Raw genomic sequence first — 23,550 nt, 5'->3', positions numbered from 1 at the left:
GGAAGTAAACATTTCACGCAGGGAAGCCACAGAACGCTTGACTTCTGATCTTTCTAAAATTTCTGATTCGGGTAGAACAAACTTGATATTGTTCAATGCCTCAAAAACTCAATTCCTCCATCTATGAACTCAACACAACCTTCCAGACAACTATCCCCTCTTCTTCAATGACATTCAACTATCCCCCTCTTCTACACTGAACATCCTCGGTCTGTCCTTTACTTATAATCTGAACTGGAAACTTCACATCTCATCTCTAGCTAAAACAGCTTCTATGAAGTTAGGTGTTCTGAGACGTCTCCGCCAGTTTTTCTGACCCTCCCAGCTACTAACTCTGTACAAGATCCTTATCCGTCCATGTATGGAGTATGCTTCACATGTCTGGGGGGTTCCACTCATACTGCTCTTTTAGACAGGGTGGAATCAAAAGCTTTTCGTCTCATCAACTCCTCTCCTCTAACTGACTGTCTTCAGCCTCTCTCTAACCGCCGCAATGTTGCATCTCTAGCTGTCTTCTACCGCTATTTTCATGCTAACTGTTCTTCTGATCTTACTAACTGCATGCCTCCTCTCCTCCCATGGCCTCGCTGTACAAGACTTTCATCTTTCTCTCACCCCTATTCTGTCCACCTCTCTAACGCAAGAGTTAACCAGTATTCTCATTCATTCATCCCTTTCTCTGGTAAACTCTGGAACTCCCTGCTTGCTTCTGTATTTTCACCTTCCTATGACTTGAATTCCTTCAAGAGGGAGGTTTCAAGACACTTATCCTTCAATTTTTTAACTCCCGGTTTGGAGCCTTTTATGGGACTGGCATTTCAGTGGGCATTTTTTTTTAATTGGATTTTTGTTGCCCTTGGTCAGTGTCCCTCCTACATAAAAAAAAAAAAAAAATGATGTGAGAACTGTGCCGAGATTTAATATGAAATGTGTCTAAATTCCATACTGTCACATTCAAGAAACGAAAATTGAAAGAAAGGAAAGCACCGGTTAGAGAAAATCTGAAAAGTACGGCAGTTTAACGTTTGAAGCCAAGAAATGTGTTTGATAAACATGTCCCTATTATAATTTAAAAGCAAAAATTTGAAGAATGATGTAGAGTAGAAGAAAACACCAGATAGAAGAAATCTGCATGGCATCACAGAAATTTCAATGACACCACAATATATACACAAGTTTAAAAGATGAACCTGATTAAAAAAAATGCTATCTCTGCACTCATGAAAAACACAAATAAAAATTTAAAATTTGAAAAGAAGTCATTTTAAACTTTGGCCCACACCTTTTATTAGTTTTATTTATAGACAGTTTAAGGTTCCAGAAATACAACAATTTTAAGTGTAGTCCATCGTTTTGAAACCCACTATATAAAGAAAAGGTCAGATAAGGGAAAGAATTTTGAAGCCAAATACATGAGCAAATATAGGACAAGAAAATATTTATCAGATGAATAACAAATTAGAAAAAAAAAACTATTTAAAATAAGCCAACTTTGAGGTGAACCGGGTAAAAAAGAAAATAAATAAAAATAAATAAAAATCTGCTTTAATAGAACAAAGCAGCATTAAAAAAGTCTAATGCAAATTTAGAATGTAAATGTGTGTGTGTGTGTGTGTGTGTGTGTGTGTGTGTGTGTGTGTGTGTGTGTGAAGGGGTTGTGTGTGTGTGTGAAGGGGTTATATTTTTTTTGAGTGCATGACCATTCTTTTGGCTGCCTGACTAGGTTTTTGAGTGCATCACCAGTTTTTTTTAAGTGTCACCAGTTTTTTGAGTGCATCACCAGTTTTTTTTTGAGTGCACCACCAGGTTTTTGAGTGTCACCAGATTTTTTGAGTGTCACCATTTTTGAGTGTATCACCAGTTTTTTTTTGAGTGTCACCAGATTTTTGAGTGCATCACCAGTTTTTTTGTCATTAATATTTTGTGTGTGTGTGATCGCCTGGGCGTGTGTGAGCGCGTGGGTATGAGAGCGCATGGGTATGAGAGCGCGTGGACATAAGAGTGCGTGGGTGTGAGAGTGCGTGGGTGTGAGAGTGCGTGGGTCTGCGAGTGCGTGGGTGTGCGAGTGCGTGGGTGTGAGAGTGCGTGGGTGTGCGAGTGCGTGGGTGTGCGAGTGCGTGGGTGTGCGAGTGCGTGGGCGTATTTGTGAGCGTGCGTGGGTGTGAATGTGCGTGGGTGTGCATATACCGTTACTAAAGGTAGGTAGGTGTGTGTGTGTGTGTGTGTGTGTGTGTGTGTGTGTGTGTGTGTGTGTGTGTGTGTGTATGATAATGAATAAGGGAAATAATGATCGTAGTTAACAAGCCAACTGCTACTCAGCACAGCGAATAAGCAGAGGGACCACAAAATAGCAGCCACAGACACACCAATCCAACATGATTTTACGTGCTTATATAATATAATCTCAAATTCACTTCCTTAATTATCACCTCAGTAAGCTTAATCAGACGTCAATCACCTGGACAAACAAGCAACCAACTTACCATCTGATCAGCATACTTCTCTCACCTGACAAATTAAATAACGTCACCTGCAGTCTAATCACCCTTGCAGCTTATTCCCTCGCAAATTGCTAAACTTCTATAACTTCCCATCCCTCACCTGATAAGCTTAACTACGTCACTTTGCCAGTGTTGTAATCACCATCTGTTTAACCTAATCACACCTACCCAACCTCACCTGGTCAACCTACATCAGGTCAGCCTAATCACATTACCTAACGTGGCGTATCTAATCACCAAACATGGACAAACCTACCCATCCTTATTCTCACCTATTCATCCTTATCATTCATAATCTCATAGGTTACGCCTTAATTCCACCCACTGAATAATAATCTAACAATCTTCCTATTACCAAACTCTTACCTTCACTCCTTCACCGCCTCCTTCAGGCTTCCGCCACAAGACCACCGCACCTCGACCTCTCTCTCTCGCTGCGAGTCGTGGAAGGGGCCGAGCGGGGACGCCAGGTTGGGGGAAAACGAGACAATGATCCCTATTCTGAAACACTTCTGCGCCGCACCTCCACTAAACTGATAAGACTCTAAATGAAGTTGCACAGGTTTTCAAAAGATGTTTTTATGGTTCTAGTGACAGATTAACACGATTTCTATATTATTAACAGGGGAAATGCATTTAAAACCCGGCTATTCAGAACCTATCATCATTTGAAAAGAAAAAAAAATGTGGTGAGACAAATGAAGCGTTTCAGAACACGTAGGTGTTGTTTTGCTTGTTGTCCACTGTATAAAAGGTGTAACGCGTGTTTCTGCAAATACTGAAAGAGGTGAAGGAACGTGCAATTCTAAGTAGGAAATGTTCTATACACATATGCATTTTAAGGCTTTGTTTCCCCGTCAGAGGAGTTGAAAATGTATGGGACTCGCGGGTGTGCTGCTATGCGTGTAGCTGACGTGAAGAACAGACGGCTGCATTGTCGCAGCCTCGGAGGTGCCACTTATTTAATCTTATTTTTTGCAGGCTGTGGAATATTACAGTATCTTATAACAAGACAAATGGTATTAAAAAGCATGTGATATACCAATAAGCATTACACGACAACATTATTGCGGTGATTATAAGTACTCCTTTAAAATGCTAAGTGGCATCATCACTCAGCTGTTTTCAAGGTCGCTCGGACTCGGTGCCCTCCTCCGCTCCTCCCTCGTTTCGATGATGCCACGTAGTATTTTACAGGGGGGAGGGAGAGAGAGAGAGAGAGAGAGAGAGAGAGAGAGAGAGAGAGAGAGAGAGAGAGAGAGAGAGAGAGAGAGAGAGAGAGTAGCGCGCCGGTAGAGAAGCTAAGCATTAAGAAGCTGTTTCATTATAATTTCCTACGAGGCTGTTTCTTACGACGCTCCTTCCCCGACGCGCGCGCGCGCGCGTGTGTGTGTGTGTGTGTGTGTGTGCTTATTTGTATAGCAGTATGTCGTTCTGTGTAAGCTCGTTTTAAGCGGGCATACGTTTGGTTTAATTAAATGCCAATAAACACCAATATCACTGTAATAAAAAAAAGAGACGAACGTAGATATTAAACACTACTGAGAGAGAGAGAGAGAGAGAGAGAGAGAGAGAGAGAGAGAGAGAGAGAGAGAGAGAGAGAGATTGTATATTGAATCAAAACTCCAACCGCCAGAGTCTGAAGATAAATCAACATAATAATTTTTGGGCAAGTCAGCAGACAAACCTCGCAGCCTTCACACTACCATTGGGTGACACCGCGCTTCGTTAGTGCCACACAAAGCTGTTCTGGGAAGGAGTGGCACGTTTGCAAGGCGTGGCACTGGTCACTACAACGTCGCCACACATTTAGGGAAGTACTCTAGTGATACGAAATAAAAAAAAAAGTCTGGGTAACTGTGAAGGATAGACAATGTATGCTTCCTTTTTTTCATTTGATTCTGTTCATTTTGTCTGCCTGGGTGAGTAATGTAATAATTTCACCATGCTGTCATTGAACCCCTGGGCAATAATAAGACTGGAATAATAAGAGTGCTACTGTGAAGGAAAAACGCCATGTTTCTTTTTTTTTTTCTATCAGTTTTGTTCAACTTCGGCTTCTTTTTTGGTTGGGTGAGCAATGTAATGATTTCACTAAACTACGGTGAAGTACTCTAGTGATTTGAAATGATAAGGCTGCCTGGATGGCACTGTGAAGGGAGGAGAACAATATATATTTTTCCTTTAAATTTTGTTCCATTTCGTCTGTTTTTATTTATTTATTTATTTTCTTTTATGTAGGAACGAAGTAATAATGCTCACGTGTTGTGCCGCACGGTGCACTGCCCAGGAATGTAGTACGTGTAATGTGCCAACGTGCCAACAGCTGACCCTTCTATGCCTCAGCCACGGTTACAAAAATGAAAGGATACTCTGGGCATAAACACCACCTGCCGCCAGTGTTACCTGATGACACTTGAAGGTGGTGAGTTGATGAATGTCTCCACTTGGCGGGAACTGTCCGTTGTGTGTCGTGTGACGTCATGAGGTGTGTGTGTGTGTGTGTGTGTGTGTGTGTGTGCGAGAGAGAGAGAGAGAGAGAGAGAGAGAGAGAGAGAGAGAGAGAGAGAGAGAGAGAGAGAGAGAGAGAGAGAGAGAGAGAGAGCAATAAATCACGATTTGCATTGTTCTAGGCATTGACGTGTTTCATTTTTAGTGTTGTACATTCTCTCTCTCTCTCTCTCTCTCTCTCTCTCTCTCTCTCTCTCTCTAGTGAATGAATGAAGGTATAGGAGTGAGGCGTAAGAGTAAAGGAGTGACTAAAAGCAAGGGGCGGAGGTGCTTTAACACCCTTAAAAAATTTCATCATACAGCAGAGCTACAACACAGACCAGAGAAATTTGCATGTCACACTCAATACAACCTGTGTCTATGAAGGAGTGAGTCACCCCAGTGCTGCAAGAAAATTATGCCTCTTTATCCGGTACCACCAAAAAAAGAAAAAAATAAATAAACTAGAAGACAGAGAAATTTGTAAAAAAAAAACACAGAACATAGGTATCTCTATAAATTACCTGTTCTGTCTGATTACGACTGACTCACTGTTCCATATGTTTCACAGGCTACTGTGTGGAATTGTTTTGCGGACACTGAGCAAAGATGTTAGCAGCCTTGTCCCGGTAGTTTGTGTGTGTTTGCGTATTAAGCCTCACTGATGACTATTATATATATATATATATATATATATATATATATATATATATATATATATATATATATATATATATATATATATATATATATATATATATATATATATATATATATATATATATATATATATATATTTTTTTTTTTCCTTGAAGATAAACAATTTTCTATACTGTCAAAAGTTCCCCAATTTTCAGGTTTTTCATGCATTTCTTACAGCAGATTTCCCAATAATATTATAAACACTCTCAGTGGTCAGAAGAGTTACTACCAGTACGTATCATTCAAAGTCACTAGTATCGAGCTAAGAATGTAGGAGTGAGATCTACACACCCAAGACGAGGCACAGGTCAGGATTAAGAGACAGGATTCGGATGAGTCCTCTCTTTGAAGACACAGTAACCTCGAGGAGCCAGCTGCTTTCTTGCTCTGAGGATAGCTCTCTCTCTCTCTCTCTCTCTCTCTCTCTCTCTCTCTCTCTCTCTCTCTCTCTCTCTCTTCAATTTTTGCTCTTAGAAAGCTCACACACGCACTTACACACAATTTACCAAAGTTTAACCCCTCGACCCCCTGTCTTGCCTGGAACTGAGGCAGACTGTCCGTGCCGGTTCCCGGAGGCTGGGCAAGAACGCACGGGAAAGAGCAAACCTTACACTGCCGCGACTACAATTTCAAACACGATGCCAGTCACTTCGCACCTACAGAGTTTCCACCCTCCTTAACGCAAAGATTTGGGTCCGCGAACGAAAAGAAAAGAAAAAAAATATTAATAATAAAAAGTAAAAGGTCTGTTACGTTCTGGGGAGTATTAAGTAAGATTAAGGTCCGCATTCTTGAATATTCCAGGTTCTATCTCCAACACTTTTTATAGACTATAGTGCAAGTCACACAGCCACGCAACCAGGTGGAGGAGCTTTACATCACTGGAAATGGACAAGGTGCAGGTGAGTCAATCACCACCAGCCACACTATATTACCACACTCGCTCAGAACTGTAAACATTTCAGTGTAAGTAACAATACACTCAAAGTGACCCCACAGGAGTTGTCAGGAAACGTACAAGTGGCGCCACCAACTCCTCCACTTCACTCACTCAACCCAAGCTATTCCAGTCCCTCAAGCCAAGGCTGTCTCGCTCAGCTGGCTCCCAAAGGCCACAGCTGCCATGTCTTACTGAGTCCTTCAGGCCCGGACTGCCCTGCTGGACTGTGTCCTTCGGGCACGGACTGTACCGACAAATTGCAAAATATAACTTCATACTGCACCGCCCCGGCCTGGATTGTCCCACTCCCGGACACTTGTTCCAGCAGTCTACCTTTAGCCTTTTTGTTAACAGTGCGACAGTCAGGTGGCTTCCAGGTTTTGTTCTCCCTAAGACTTGAGCTCTTCCTAAAGGAAGGATCAGGACACGTCCACAGCTGTGGAACTGATTCCGTGGCTTTCCTTACTCCAGCCTTTTTCTTTGTCTTTTAGAGAACGCCACTGACAGGCATTCCATTCACTTTTTGTTTGCAGCGCCTGCCCGGCGGCGCTGCCTTCATACATGTGAAAGTAAAGAAAGAAGAGACTGAGAGAAAATAAACAAGACCAAAGTTGCTATTTTGATCCATGTATATTGTTAGTGTACTTCTCCACGTCATGAAGAGTTATTTAAGGAAAATGTATTTGTTGTTGTTTTGATAAAAGAGAACTCTTCCTAAGCCAGCACTCCACCACCACAACTACCACAACCGCCTCTGTTGCCTCCAATACTTCTACCACCACCACTACAGTACTATCACTGCCGCTGCAGAACCATTGCCTCACGTCAGACCCTCGAGGCTCACTCAGCTTCGGCGCAGCGTTGCCCTGAACGGCGCCGACCGACCAAAGCCTCCGCGTCACCTTGGAATTTTCAGCACAGAAGAGAGTGCAATTGAGAGTATTGTGTTTATGCCGTCCTAAGAGGGCACACTGGGGACCGGCAGCCTTTCTAATGCCTTCCTTTGCTCGCTTTCATTACTAGTGACCATTTTTCCCCTTTTTTTTCTATGTTTCATTTTCCCTGCGCGAAATGACAATATTCGTGACGGTGTGTCTGCAGGGGACGGTCAGGGTAAATACGGGTGTTGCTCGCTCTTATCTCTGAAAATGTTTTGCTGCAAAATACGAAATGTTGCAGCGTCCTGACGGCTTCTTTGCATAGAGGGCAAGTGGGATCTCCATTGGGCTTTTTTTTTTTTTTTTTTTTTTTACTTTATTTTATTCTTTTGTTGGGGTTGGGAAAAAGAGATGGAGGGGGGAGGGTGGGATAGGGTTGCTCCAATTTAAAGCTGAGTGTGTTTGTACTCTCTCTCTCTCTCTCTCTCTCTCTCTCTCTCTCTCTCTCTCTCTCTCTCTCTCTCTCTCTCTCTCTCTCTCTCTCTCTCTCAGAAAACAAAGTGTCCCTGAATTTGTACATTTTCTTTGTGGTTTCTTCCTGTAACTGAATAATGTTATGTTTCTCGATGTGGAGGCAATGCTCATGTCAGATTTCCATTGCACTTCTGATGACAGTGATGCATTTTTACTAAAGCCATGAAATGATGCATCTTACCCGCACACTGGTCTGCTAAACTTGCTCACTGCACATTTCCCAGCCTAGCACAGTCTTCGCCTGCCTATCTACCTTTAATTGGCACCACACACACATGCACACATCATCTCCGGCGGCTCATGGTGGAAAAAGACAGTCTCGTGGACCACCCTACTACCCACGAGAAACTTAGGCTTAGCACAGCTGGCTACAAACATTCATGATAAGATCCAATAGCACACATTAGTTACCGCTGCCCCTTCATAATGAGGCTGGTCCTTGTCACGCATGTACTTCAGTCCTGAGACCACAGCAGCTACTCAGAGATTGTCACCATAATTTCTGATGTCTTCCTGAACGGCTAGTTGTGTCACAAGACGAACAGAAGGCGGTAATTCAATAACGCTCACAACTTGTCTGTAGTTCAATCTTGCATAATTATACAATATTCCCCGTCACTGTTGCATTGGCTGTATCGTGATGACATCGTGCAGGGCCACACAGGTTCACCCGTTGCCGGGCACCTCTTGAGTGGTGAGGCGACCAAGGAATTTGTAATTACCTCATATGTAAAGGCTGGCCGCTCCAGAGTCACTCTCTCGCTCTCTCTCTCTCTCTCTCTCTCTCTCTCTCTCTCTCTCTCTCTCTCTCTCTCTCTCTCTCTCTCTCTCTCTCTCTCTCTCTCTCTGATGGATACGACGATAACAATAAAATAACTTATAATAATTATAATAACACTACTACTACTACTACTACTACTACTGTTAGTGCTACAATAGTAGTAGTAGTAGTTTTATTATGATTATTATAAGTTATTTTATTGTTATTTTAGTGCTAATCATCACAATAAAAACAGCAAGAACAAGAGTGAAATAATAATAATAATAATAATAATAATAATAATAATAATAATAATAATAATAATAATAATAATAATAATAACTATAGTTTCTTATATACTGCAGTTTAGAATACTGTAAGTGACGAGTTTCTCCAAACTCTTTATTGATCAGAAAAGGGGTAAAAGACGTTATATGATATTAACAATACGCTATGAGTTGTGGCCTGACTTACTCTTAAATCAGAGTGGGCGAAGACTAACAAATATATTACATAATGGTATACCACGTAAGCCTACACCCCTCCCTCCATGCATATATATATATATATATATATATATATATATATATATATATATATATATATATATATATATATATATATATATATATATATATATATATATATATATATATATATATATATATATATATATATATATATATATATATATATATATATATATATATATATATATATATATATATATATATATATATATATATATATATATATATATATATATATATATATACACATACATACATACATAACACCAGACAAGTATTCACACGGTCTCGCTTCCGTACACTTAGAAAATATGGACAAGCACGCAACCCCATACATAGCCATAAACACAACACACACACACACACACACACACACACACACACACACACACACGAGGAACTATCAAGAAAGGTCAAGAAAGCGTCTGGCTTCTTTCTCTTTTCCGGCACATTCTCTTCTGCACTATTTTGGAGGGAGCGTCGCCCCCTGCCTGCTGCCCCTCCCCGTCATGAGTGATGCCTGTTAATTAAGGTTATTGCTTGCAGTAATTAGACGTCTCTCTTCCCGCGCCACTTCCTCGCGCGCTGCTCCACGGCAGGCGTGACTTTACTATCATTTTGCTGCGATAAATTACTACACGTTGGCTATTTCCCGGATGAAGCGCTCCAGGGAGCAGCTGCTGCTATTTTTTCTCTTTTTCCCCAACTACAATGCTTTTATTAAACCTGCGTGGTCTCTAAAACCCTGAAGCTGATGCTCCGACAAATCGGTTTAAGAAACTTGTACACCGCCGTCTATTGCTTTTCCTTTTTACTCCTTCCGTCTTTCCTTTGGGTGAGTAACTGGGGCACCATCAACAGGCCTTCCCTGGGGTGAGTGGCAGTAATTCCCTCCTGGGATAATAACTTCCTGGTAAGAACATGAGTCCGTTGGAAAAAGCGTGTCACAGGAAAGTTGCGGTGATAAGGAAGAAAGGTCAACGCACGTGTGGGTGACCCTTTGGAATGCAGGCACTAGTTTAACAAGGGATCCTGTTCATCGTGACTTACTGCTCTGCCTCACTAAACAGGCAATGGTTGAATCTACGTGCTGCTATCAGATGTCAACACTAAGGAACTCATGGATAGGAATTCAAAAGACTTGGATCATTTAGGTATGATACACTGCACTTACTATAGTGTCAATGAAAGATGAATCATAGTGCTGGGTGTTCTAAACTGTTTGATTTTTTACACTACACTTACTATAGAATTATTGAAAGACGAACAACAGTACCGAAGAATGGATAGCTATAAATGATTACTGGTATGGTAAAGTGGTGTGTGTACAGCATTGGTGGCTGTAGCGTGGAAATGGCCAGCTGTAAGACGGCGCGGCGGCTTGGACTATGCTGATGAGAGGGATTAACAGTTTTCGGAGCTCTATTCTTTACATGCAGTATTGTACGTGTATATATATAATGTACAGTGACTAGAGAAGTTCGTGACGCCGACTATGATGTGAATCTGTCCAGCTTGCACAACCACAAACACTTCACGCTGAGGTGTTTGACGCAGGAACCGTGTGAAGCCCAGCAAGGTGATGAGAGGCGCCGGTACTCACAATAAAAGGTTCGTGCACTACACCTTGTAATCATCGCGGCAATCAGAACACTATTAGCGCCACCAATGCCATCACCGCCCACACCACCACACATCATTACTGCCACCAACGCCCACACCTCCGACACACCAGGGGAATGGACAAATTATTACTGCTCCGCCACTACCACCGCCCACACCTCGGCCACACCAATAAAATAGAACCTCACTCTCATCAAACAGCAATTAGGAGCTGTTTGTTAGATTAGAAACACATGATTGGAACATAAGAGTGTAAGAAAAGGGAAGCTGCAAGAAGCCGTCTGGCCTACACGTGGCAGTCACTGTATGAAACATATCTACGTATTTCTACCTGTCATACTCATCCATTAATCTTTCTAATCGTCTTTCATAGCTCCATAATGATTCTGAATGAGTACCATGTTTATAGTATTTGTTGTAAGAGGTCTTGATGGTGTCTAAAAATTGAAGTCCTTGTCATTAACTGAAGCACTTTCCGGAGCTTACTAACGAGCAATTCCTATCATTATTGCATCAGGAGACTTATAACAAGCATTGAGGACCTAGCTTTGATGAAACGTAAGAACACTTGACTTGTTCTTCACGCCAACACATCATTGATCCATTTGTTCTTAATATTCTGCTGCGAATACAAACCAGTTGAAAAGTTTCATAACGGGTCGGATTGGATAATTTAGTTCCAGTGGTGTTTTGATGCTCCTCTCCTGAAACAATCTGATTCACGCGGGAAAACAATCAGGCAGAGATGAAAGATGCAGAGACTCATGCATTAGTGAGGTAGACCGAATAGGAATGAGGTTGGAAGCAGAAAGTGTTGTGCAGGGAGGTATGTGATGACAGTACAGTGGGAGGAGTGTGTGGCGAGGGAAGGAAACAAGAGGAGAGTGTTTTGTATGTAAGCAGTATGTAAGATTGATTTGAATATGGAATATGGTCAGAAGAGGGAGTCAGTCTGGAAGAAGAGATGAAAGGATCGTAAAGGTTTGATAAAATAATAATAATTAAATAAGAAAATATATAAAAGTAGTTTGTATTACTAGAAGCCTGAACCACGTGGAGAACACTAGTGAGGTAGTGACCACATGACTTAGATAAATAAACGGATAAATAAATAAATAAATAGATAGCCATATAAGAACAGGAGGACGCAGTAGACACCTGCCGAGACGATAATTACTCCCAGCACTGTTCAGGGGGTGCTGTGAACATATCATTAAACCCAGCTGTGACCTCACTGAACGTTTCCCTTTGTGTCTCACAACACAAGGGGGCAGTCACAGCCTGCCCTCTAAAGACAACTCTCTTCCTTCACACAAAACTACAAGCACCTAATAACACACACACCCTTCACTCAAAAAATTTAAAATCATCATGGCGACTCCTACACCAGCCTCGGAGTCCCCATCTGGGGAGGGGACCATAAATGTCTCCAGGTCGGACTGCCTTTCTGTCGACGACCCTAAGTGTCTTGACACCCCCCTTCAACTTTTTTTTCATTAACTTCTGCAACATTCGCGGTCTAAGATCTAATTTTCGATCAGTAGAACACCACCTCTCCTCTTCTAAACTCATCTTCTTTTCCTCACTGAAACTCAGGTGTCTGAGGCAACTGACAGTAGCCCCTTTTCTATTCCCTCCTACTTTCTCTATTCTCATTTTCGATCCAAAGCTGGATGCTGCGTTTATGTGCGCAATGACTTAACCTGCTCTCGTGCCCACGCTCTTGAATCTTCCGAGTTTTCCACCATCTGGCTACGACTACAGAGTCACTCTCAAACTAAATTTATATGTGTTGTATACTCGTACCTCTCACCTAACTCCTCTGACTATAAGAAATTCTTTGACTACTTAACTTCCAAAGTGGAGCACATTCTGACCCTCTTCCCTTTTGCAGAGATCTCCATTCTTGGAGACTTCAATGTTCACCACCAGCTTTGGCTTTCCTCTCCCTTCACTGACCATCCTGGTGAACTAGCCTACAACTTTGCTATCCTCCACGACCTAGAGCAATTGGTGCAACACCCTACTCGTATTCCAGACCGTCTTGGAGATACGCCCAACATTCTTGACCTTTTCCTGACCTCTAATCCTTCTGCTTATGCTGTCACCCTTTCTTCTCCGTTGGGCTCCTCCGATTACAGTCTCATATCTGTTTGTTGTCCTATCGCTCCAATCCCTCCTCAGGATCCCCCTAAGCGAAGGTGCCTCTGGCGTTTTGCCTCTGCTAGTTGGGGAGGTATTTTGCTGATTTTCCTTGGAATGACTACTGCTTCCGTGTCAGAGACCCGTCTTTGTGTGCTGAGCATGATAGTGTCTGGCATGGAGGCGTACATTCCTCACTCTTTTTCTTGTCCGAAACCTTCTAAACCTTGGTTTAACACAGCTTGTTCTCGTGCTATACATGATAGAGAGGCGGCCCACAAAAGGTACTTAAACCTTCCATCACTAGAATCTCATGCAGTTTATATTTCTGCCCGGAACCATGCCAAGTCTGTTTTCCAACTAGCCAAGAACTGCTTCATTAACAGAACGTGTCAAAACCTTTCAAGATCTAACTCCCCTCATGACTTCTGGCATCTAGAAAAAATATCTCCAATAACTTTGCTTCTTCTTCTTTCCCTCCTCTATTTCAACCAGATGGCACCACTGCTATCACATCTATTTCTAAAGCTGAACTCTTCGCTCACACCTTTGTTAAAAACTCTACCTTGGACGATTCTGGACTTGTTGCTCCCTCTCCTCCACCCTCTGACTACTTCATGCCACCTATTAAAATTCTTCGCAATGATGTTTTCCATGCCCTCGCTGGCCTAAACCCTCGGAAGGCTTGTGGACCTGATGGGGTCCCTCCTATTGTTCTCCAAAACTGTGCCTCCGTGCTTGCACCTTGCCTAGTCAAACTCTTTCAGCTCTGTCTGTCAACATCTACCTTTCCTTCTTGCTGGAAGTTTGCCTACATTCAACCTGTTCCTAAAAAGGGTGACCGCTCTAATCCCTCAAACTACCTTCCTATTGCTTTAATTTCCTGCTTATCTAAAGTTTTTGAATCTATCCTCAACAGGAAGATTCTTAAGCATCTAACACTTCACAACCTTCTATCTGATCGCCAGTATGGGTTCCGTCAAGGCCGCTCTACTGGTGATCTTCTGGCTTTCCTTACTGAGTCTTGATCATCCTCTTTTAGAGATTTTGGTGAAACTTTTGCTGTTGCCTTGGACATATCAAAAGCTTTTGATAGAGTCTGGCACAAAGTTTTGATTTCCAAACTACCCTCCTACGGTTTCTATCCTTCTCTCTGTAACTTCATCTCAAGTTTCCTTTCTGACCATTCTATTGCTGTTGTGGTAGACGGTCACTGCTCTTCTCCTAAATCTATTAACAGTGGTGTTCCTCAGGGTTCTGTCCTGTCACCCACTCTCTTATTATTCATTAATGATCTTCTAAACCAAACTTCTTGTCCTATCCACTCTTATGCTGATGATACCACCCTGCACTTTTCCACGTCTTTTCATAGACGTCCAACCCTTCAGGAGGTAAACATTTCATGCAGGGAAGCCACAGAACGCTTGACTTCTGATCTTTCTAAAATTTCTGATTGGGGCAGAGCAAACTTGGTATTGTTCAATGCTTCAAAAATGCCTCATCCATCTATCAACTCGACACAACCTTCCAGACAACTATCCCCTCTTCTTCAATGACACTCAACTGTTCCCCTCTTCTATAATCTGAACTGGAAACTTCACATCTCATCTCTAGCTAAAACAGCTTCTATGAAGTTAGGTGTTCTGAGACGTCTCCGCCAGTTTTTCTCACCCCCCAGCTGCTAACTCTGTACAAGGGCCTTACCTGTCCATGTATGGAGTACGCTTCACATGTCTGGGGAGGTTCCACTCATACTGCCCTTCTAGACAAGGTGGAATCAAAAGCTTTTCGTCTCATCAATTTCTCTCCTGTAACGGACTGATTTCAGCTTCTCTCTCACCGCTGCAATGCTGCATCTCTAGCTGTCTTCTACCGCTATTTTCATGCTAACTGTTCTTCTGATCTTGCTAACTGCATGCCTCCCCTCCTCCTGCGGCCTCGCTGCACAAGACTTTCTTCTTTCCCTCACCCCTATTCTGTCCACCTGTCTAACACAAGAGTTAACCAGTATTCTCAATCATTCATCATGGTAAACTCTGGAACTCCCTGCCCTCTTCTGTATTTCCACCTTCCTATGACTTGAATTCCTTAGAGAGGGAGGTTTCAAGACACTTATTGATCAATTTTTGACTACTGCTTTGACCCTTTTATGGGACTGACATTTCAGTGGGCATTTTTTTTTTATTGCATTTTTGTTTTCCTTGGCCAGTGTCCTTCCTACATAAAAAAAAATAAATAAATAAATAGATAGATAAGTAAAAGAGGCCTGTATGAATAGAAGACTGAACCTTGTGGAAAAGACTAATGAAGTCCAGTGAACATATGAACATGAAAAAAAAGTTTCTCCGAGACAGTGACATTGAATACTTTCAGATTGTGTTGTATAATGTAAAGTAATGTGAAGTGGACACTGTGTGTGTCTCTACCATAGTTACCCACAGTTGTATCTGTCGTCTGGCCAGACTTGAATTTCATATCACGGATAAACAACGCCTCAAAATGCATATGTGCATAGAAACATAGAACATTTCCCGCATAGAATAACCTGCACCTTCACCTCTGACAATATCTGCACAAACTCGTGTTACACCATATATATATATATATATATATATATATATATATATATATATATATATATATATATATATATATATATATATATATATATATATATATATATGTGTGTGTGTGTGTGTGTGTGTGTGTGTGTGTGTGTGTGTGTAGGTAAGAGGTGGGGAGGCATACGTGTGGAGCTCGCACGATCACGTCACCGCACGTCACACAACATGAAACTTTCCTTGGTCCATTTATTCTCATCCTTCTCACCAGACGCCAGTTAGGCTATAAGCCTGTCAGCTCGATGACATCCGGACAATACTCCTCCATCCGTCTGGGTCTTCATATTCTCTGTCCTCCATCACCTCGACCATTGTCGAGGTGATACTAAGGTCTACTAAGGCTCTCTTCAATACCTTGCTTCCATCTCTTCCTTGGTCTCCCTCGTGGTCGCCTGCCTCTTGGTATCCACTCCATATATTTCTTAGCATACCGATCTTCTTCCATTCTCTTAACATGTCCAAACCATCTCAGTCTTGCTCTATCAGCATCCTCCAGTAGCGGCGTCACTCCCAACTCTTCTCTTATTTGAACATTTCTCATCTTGTCCCTTCTTGTAACACCCCTGATTATTGAGCACTCGCATTTCGGCTGCCTGAATCTTCGATTCTAGTTTTGTAGTTAAAGTCCACCACCATTCAGCACCATATAACAGGATTGGTATAACAAGTCTATTGTAAACTATTAATTTGCATTTTGTAGCCACATGTTTATCTTTTAGTATTGGATACATCTATTGCCATGGATAAATATAACCAGCATTGCCTACATCATACTATTTATTTTTCATAGTTACTCTCTTTATCTCTAATGCATTTCAGCACGCATTATTCTAAGCTATAAACAGAGTTTCTCTTGTCTTATTTATGTAATTAAAGAACTATAACTAAGAATATAATGAATTGCCCTACGCTGGAACAACGGTACCGGGGAGGAAGGTCGATTCACGCAGCGAGAGGAGAACCAATACGAGAGGAATTCACAAACTCCTGGTAGAAAGTCAAGGGCACAACATGTGAGTGAAGGTTAATGGAAGGTCACTTGACTTTTGTGTGCTTAGTTTTCGATAAAAATACTCATTTCATCTCCGTGTAGGAAGTCAGACTGTGGGAGAGTGAAGGACCCAGAGAAGGAGGGAGAGGGACAGGGTAGGTTACTCGATTTTTACGCTCAGATTTTCACCAAATATACTTGCGTCAAGCTAGGGATGTCCTCCTGTTTGTCAACCGTAGTCTCAATACGAGCGCCCGGCAACTGAATGAGCTGTGTTGCCTAAGCACGTCTAGTGCCTGTCAGGAATACTAAGGCAGGATAGGAACCATGCAGTGGTGAGGCTCAGATGTGCTGATGCATTAAACCATCTCACACCAAAGTAAGAACAAGAATGGAAGTAATTGGATTATATATTATTATTATTATTATTATTATTATTATTATTATTATTATTATTATTATTATTATCATTATCATTATCATTATCATTATTATTATTATCACCATTATTACCATCATCACCAATATTATTTGTTATAGCAATACTGTCATCAACACACACACACACACACACACACACACACACACACACACACACACATACACACATATGATCATCATCAGTATCACCACTCGTCATTAAATATTAAATATTTCCTTGAAGTTCATACGGTTTTCGTGTCAGCACTCTGTCTCTTTGTGCAGGACGCCTTGCTGAGGTGATTACCTGACACGAAAGGACTGAATCCACAAACTTTCTCCAATCGTTAAGTTTGTAAGCCTTGATTCAACTCAGGTTGCGGAAGGATGGCTAAAAGACTGTGTGTGTGTGTGTGTGTGTGTGTGTGTGTGTGTGTGTCGCGCTCATAACCGCATTCCCAGTACTCGTACACAACTGTAGTACACAATTTCACGGGCCCTGTGGGAACTGACAACTCTCGTTCATCATGTTCCTTTAAATCTACTCGAGTGATCAAGCTCTCATATAAAAGGAGCGTCACGGAGCATGTGCGTCAGTCTGTCACCCGGCCCGCGCACTAAACAACCCGACTCTCAGCACTGAGGGAGCATTGTAAGTTCTGCAACGCAGTGCAGATAATCTTATATTTCTTTTGTTAAGGAACGAAGCATTTGTGCGCGCTTATCTGTGTGTGTGTGTGTGTGTGTGTGTGTGTGTGTGTGTGTGTGTGGACTGATGTACAAATATGAGTTTACTTTTGTGGCTGGTATGAAATTACCATGTGTGTTTTGTCAAAAAAACGCGTTAGTGAGACAATGCAGCTCCTACAGTTATCTGTATGAAGACTAAGACATGGCACGTGACATTCCTGGGGAACCCCTGTGTTGATGACAATCAAGCTGGACTTAACAAGATCTAACTTAGTGTTCTGTGGTCTCGGAATTAAGAAGCTGAACATCCCCCTATGGACGGGAAACTTAGCGTAGCATCGTGTGGCTTCACTTCTATTTTACTCGTTGAAAAGACTGCTTTGTGTATTTCCTATGATATTCAGTTGCCGCTTTGCTTCCTTTATGCACCCATCTTTGGCGTCACAGTGCTGCCCGGTGTGAGGAAACATTTTGTTTTGAAAAAAATCACAACAGAAAATATACAGACAAAATAAAAAGCCACTAATACTGATTTTAGTTGTTCCTATACTCTTCCTCTCGCTTGTATCTCACAGCAGCAGAATAGAGAGGGATGGCGCGTGGTGCGGCTCTGGTGGCGACGCTGGTGGTGGTGGTGGTGGTGCTGGTGGCGACTGCTGCTGATGTGCCATTCGTTGATACCAGGGATGGCCGCGTCTCAGGCATTGTGGAGGAATCGGTGAAGGGCCGAGACTTTTCGTCATTCTACGGCATTCTCTACGCTCGGCCACCACTGGGGAGGCTGCGATTCAAGGTAGGCCGGCAGACGGTGAAAATTTGCGGAGTAATGAAAGCACTTGACTTCATCAGAGTGAGACTGTAAAATGAGGGTGGGAAAATACTGGAAGGTAGTGTGTCCTTTCTTCCAGGATCCCGAACCCTTCCCAGACTGGGGGGCCATGGGGGAAGCCTCCATTCCCGCCTCGCCGTGCATCCAGTATTTCTCCGCAGCAGAGAAAGTCGGAATAAAGGAAGTGTTGGGTGAGGAGGATTGTCTGTACCTCAACGTGTTTGTGCCCAAGGTGAGGCAGAGAACCACGGAGAGACTGCTTTAATCTGTGACATGTTAGCCTAAGAGCATAAGGGAAGCTGGGAGAAGAAAGTAGGCCTACACGTACTAGGTGACAGTCCTTGTCTAAAACCTGTGTCCACCTGCCTTCCCGATCAGTAAATTTAACTAATCCTTTTTTAAAGCACCCAGGTGACTCGGTACTAGTAGGCTGATTACTGCATATATTCCAGTCATCTACCACTCTATCTGAGAACCAATTTCTTCCCTTTTTTTTTATTTATTAGTTTTAGTCCTATCCTGATTACTAACACTAAGGATTTTGTTTAAATTGTTCTTGTTATACCTCTTAATCTAAGCTTTTCTAACGAATGTAAAATTTAAAACTTTAATCTTTTGTAAGGAATATTTTACATCCCCTTTTAGTCATCTCTCTCTCTCTCTCTCTCTCTCTCTCTCTCTCTCTCTCTCTCTCTCTCTCTCTCTCTCTCTCTCTCTCTCTCTCTCTCTCTCTCTCTCTGTGTGTGTGTGTGTGTGTGTGTGTGTGTGTGTGTGTGTGTGTAATAGTACCAATCTTATCACAGATTAATGGAGACGCTAGCTTCCCGGTGATGGTTTGGCTTCACGGAGGAAGGTTCACCCATGGCAGTGCCCAGGAATACCTTCCTCACGTCCTCCTGGACCACGACATCGTGCTGGTGGTGGTGCAGTATCGGCTGGGTGTCCTGGGTGGGTGGTGTGTGGCGAGGTGGTGACTTCTCTCACACGCGGCGCGGCCTGCGTACTGCTCTTCTCACTGCTTCTCTCTCACTGTACAGGCTTCCTGTCTACCGAGGACTTGGCGATGCCTGCGAACTTGGGCCTCAAGGACCAGACCCTGGCGCTGCGGTGGGTGAAGACCAACATTCACCTCTTTGGCGGAGACAACATGCGGGTCACCATCTTCGGTGAGAGTGCCGGCAGCGCCGCCGCCCACCTCCTCATGTTCGTCCCGGAAGTTCAAGGTAGGACTCCTTTTGGACTTCACATTCGTTCTCATCACCTTTGTTTATACACACACACACACAATATATATATATATATATATATATATATATATATATATATATATATATATATATATATATATATATATATATATATATATATATATATAATTTCAACCTTGTATATCCATTTGTTCACATATTTGTATGTAATGAGACAAGTTGTATTGTTTTGACAGATCTTTTCTCCAGTGCTATCATGCAGTCTGGAACAGCACTGACGTCCTTGACTATCAACAATAATCCTCGCAAGGAGGCAATTGAAGTGGGTGGCAGCCTTGGGTGTCCCACAGAGCAGGGCAGCAACACGCTCCTTCTGTGCCTGCAGGGGCTGGATGCAAAGGCTCTCTTTCCTCGTTACGAAAGCTCCAGAGTGAGTGGCACTCACTGTGCCAGGTGTCAGGACTACTTGCTCATTTAACTTGAACATTCAATTGTGGATATATTCAAATTACAGTTCTGAGGCCATTTAATTTGTACAGAGATGGGGCGTGCTGCCGCTCACCTTCACGCCCTGAGTGGACGGCCGTTTCCTGCCGCGTCACCCTGCCCAGCTGATAAGTGAGGGATGCAACACCCAGGTGGACATCATATCAGGCATTACCAAAGACGATGGGGCTCTTTTCGCCTTGCGTAATTATCACCCAACTTACGTGGTTAAAAATCATGCTTCACTAACTAAAATGTCTGAGGGAATAATTACCTTCAAAATCTATTGTTTTGAAGATTTATTTTTTTTTCCAGCTGCATTGGCAAAGAAACAGTTACTGGAGGAGCTACAGTACAATTTTAGCATGGCCGGGTCTGCGTCCCTTCAGCTTGAGGGCAGGAGCGAGGACCCGGAGGCTGTAGCCCGCCAGCTGTACCTCCACTACTTGGGCACCACGCACGTCACCGAGGCGCACGCTGACGACTTCATGAGGGTGAGCACCAACACTGGAGCCTAAGCCTGTTTTTTGCTGCACATGTTCCGTAAACTTTGGATGTATTTGCAATGTGAAAATTACTTGTTTACATATACGACATAAGGATGAGAAGACACGGCTCTACGTGAGGGGATGTTACACCTTAACACTTGAGACAAGAGGATGCCGGCAGTGTTTTCACTGTTCATTCTTAAATTTGCGCCTATGTTACATCTTAAACATACAGAACTGCCAGCTGGTGTTCTGTACGGTGAACTTTTCCGTGATCATTCTGCTGTGAAAAAGCCTTGTAATCGTAATTGTTAGTGATTAGTGATGAATTATGAGGGAGCTTTAAAAACTAGACTCACGTATGAAGATGATAGGTGGAGATGAACAAGCATGTTGCATTCAGGGACTGTCACGTGTTGACCTGATGGATTCTTGCCGTTTCCCTTATTATCTCATGTTCGTAGTAGTAGTAGTAGTAGTAGTAGTAGTATAGTAGTTGGTTGGTGTGAACATTCTAATTCTTTTAGTTATCAAAATAATAATAATATATTATTTAAAAAAAATGATGAAGACATAATAATAAGTTATTATTATTGAAAATAACAAAAATAACTCTTAGTTATTATTCTTACTAGTCTTATTATATATAATTTTGACAGATGTTCACTGACCACTACTTCGCCGTGCCTCATGACCGCATCTCCGCCCACCACGCAGGGAAGATTTACCGCTACGAGCTGCAGCACTACGCCCAGCTCTCCTTCGGCCAACTGATCTGCCCTTCCTGCGACAACAAGTGTAAGCAATGCCTGGCCCACAACCTGCCCGAGGCACCGCGGCGTCAACACTGACACGAGGCGGTCAGTTCAGTGACGAATGTTTAGGCAGATGTTTTAAGAACACCGGCAAAGTAACTGGGGACTGGCACCTTTAGTGGGCTTTTTTTCTGCCCTTTTATTGCCCTTGTTTGGAGCCACTCTTACATAACAGATCCTGATAACTGACCCAAAGAATTTTGCTTGTAACATCATATCCCCTATGTCACTTCAAGGCAATGAATAACTTAGAGATTTTATAGACATCAAGGGTGGTTCTCGACTTAAATACTCATAAAAACAGAAGGTGCTTGGCATAGCCACTACCACTCCTGATGTTATCACCAGCGCTGTCGCCACCACCGCTATACGTAGCAACTATCACCAGCCTTCTTACCATCACCACTACCACTACCAATAACTCTTATCCTATACTATTAATATCCTGCATCACGACAAATTCCAGTCATTATTACCATCACCACCATTTCATCGCTGCCATCATTTTTATTAGTAATAGCACTGCATCCCTTTTCATCATTACTTAACATTTTAATTTATTTATACATAATTTGTGGTCTGAGATATAATCTTGTTGAAAAACTAAAACACAGCTGTGTCCGAGTCACTGTGAAGTGTGCCATGAGTCACTGTGATGTGTGCCATGAGTCACTGTGAAGTGTGCCATGAGTCACTGTGAAGTGTGCCATGAGTCACTGTGATGTGTGCCATGAGTCACTGTGATGTGTGCCATGAGTCACTGTGAAGTGTGCCATGAGTCACTGTGATGTGTGCCATGAGTCACTGTGATGTGTGCCATGAGTCACTGTGAAGTGTGCCATGAGTCACTGTGATGTGTGCCATGAGTCACTGTGATGTGTGCCATGAGTCTCTGTGATGTGTGCCATGAGTCACTGTGATGTGTGCCATGAGTCACTGTGATGTGTGCCATGAGTCACTGTGATGTGTGCCATGAGTCACTGTGATGTGTGCCATGAGTCACTACGGAGCTTTAAAAGAGGAGTGGCCAAATTTGAGGCTGAGGATAATGAAAGGAGGTAGGCAGTGTTTCATGTGGGAAGTGCCACGTGTAGGCCTGACAGCTTCTTGCAGCTTCCCTTACTTTCTTATGTTGTTTTGTTCTGACATGAGTGAATCACATCTTCCTTTTCTTATCTTTTCCGTTCGGCGTTTCCCTCGAGTGAGTGGTTGGCGCGATGTACGAGCCTTGTCCTGTTGTTTCTGTCCCTTGAATCTTCCTCTGTGACTGCTATTGTTTGCAGTTCTAAAGCAATTCCTCCGCTCCATCTCCTTCTCTATCTTCCTCCCAGTTTTCTTCCCTTAACTGGTTTTCTCCAGGAATTTTTAATCGGTTTCTGATCGTCAATTCTAACAGGGGTGAGTCACGTAGACGATCTGTACTACTTGTTCCGCGGCGGCCCTCTCTTGTCGCCACGAACAGCACCCCCACAGCGCCCCAAGGACTTAAAGCTGCCCGACGACCTCACCCTCAGGGACATCATCACGACTCTGTGGACCAACTTTGCTGCCACAGGGTGAGATGGAGGGCAGAGGTCCTGATTTCAGAAGTCTTTATGGAGGACTCTGAGAGCTTTGGAGTGGGCAAGATGATAAAGTATTGCTTATCAGTGCACTAACTTTACTGAGATGGAAGGCGGGACCCTTTTGTGGAGGAGACTGATAGTTTTAGAGGATAAGATGATAAAAGTAAGGCTTATCATTGTACCATTGCTGCATTAGAGGCTCTTCAGGAAGTGCTGATGTCAGGTAAGACTTATCAATGCTTCCATCAATTCACTGTGACACGGTGACACCAACAACAACGATAGTTTGCCTGTGTACTACATATCACTGCAAAAATTACCTCTTTACTGCATAGAT

The 23,550-nt window shown here is 42.7% G+C and overlaps 2 long non-coding RNA genes and 1 pseudogene across 4 annotated transcripts in view; 2 read left to right on the top strand and 1 right to left on the bottom strand.

Moving 5' to 3' along the window:
- Positions 1 to 23,550, bottom strand: part of LOC135110828 (uncharacterized) — a 77,477-nt gene that overhangs the window by 2,722 nt on the left and 51,205 nt on the right. For both annotated transcript variants that reach the window (XR_010273435.1, XR_010273434.1), the window contains exon 3: positions 2,868 to 3,483. This is a non-coding gene — a long non-coding RNA (uncharacterized LOC135110828). The remainder of the gene's footprint in view (positions 1 to 2,867; positions 3,484 to 23,550) is intronic.
- On the top strand, positions 17,582 to 18,784 carry LOC135110830 (uncharacterized). Of its 2 annotated transcripts, none has more exons than XR_010273438.1 (3): positions 17,582 to 17,784; positions 18,398 to 18,615; positions 18,731 to 18,784. It is a non-coding gene; the product is annotated as an uncharacterized LOC135110830 (long non-coding RNA). The 2 variants fall into 2 exon arrangements; XR_010273437.1 differs by having other exon boundaries at positions 18,714 to 18,783.
- The window catches only part of LOC135110827 (bile salt-activated lipase-like), a 5,131-nt pseudogene continuing 1,052 nt past the window's right edge, over positions 19,472 to 23,550 (top strand).

Source organism: Scylla paramamosain, chromosome 21 (assembly GCF_035594125.1).
Source record: "Scylla paramamosain isolate STU-SP2022 chromosome 21, ASM3559412v1, whole genome shotgun sequence".
NCBI classification, from domain to species: domain Eukaryota; kingdom Metazoa; phylum Arthropoda; class Malacostraca; order Decapoda; family Portunidae; genus Scylla; species Scylla paramamosain.
The sequence above is the reverse complement of the archived record's forward strand: the minus strand, read 5'-3'. Positions and strand labels throughout refer to the sequence as shown.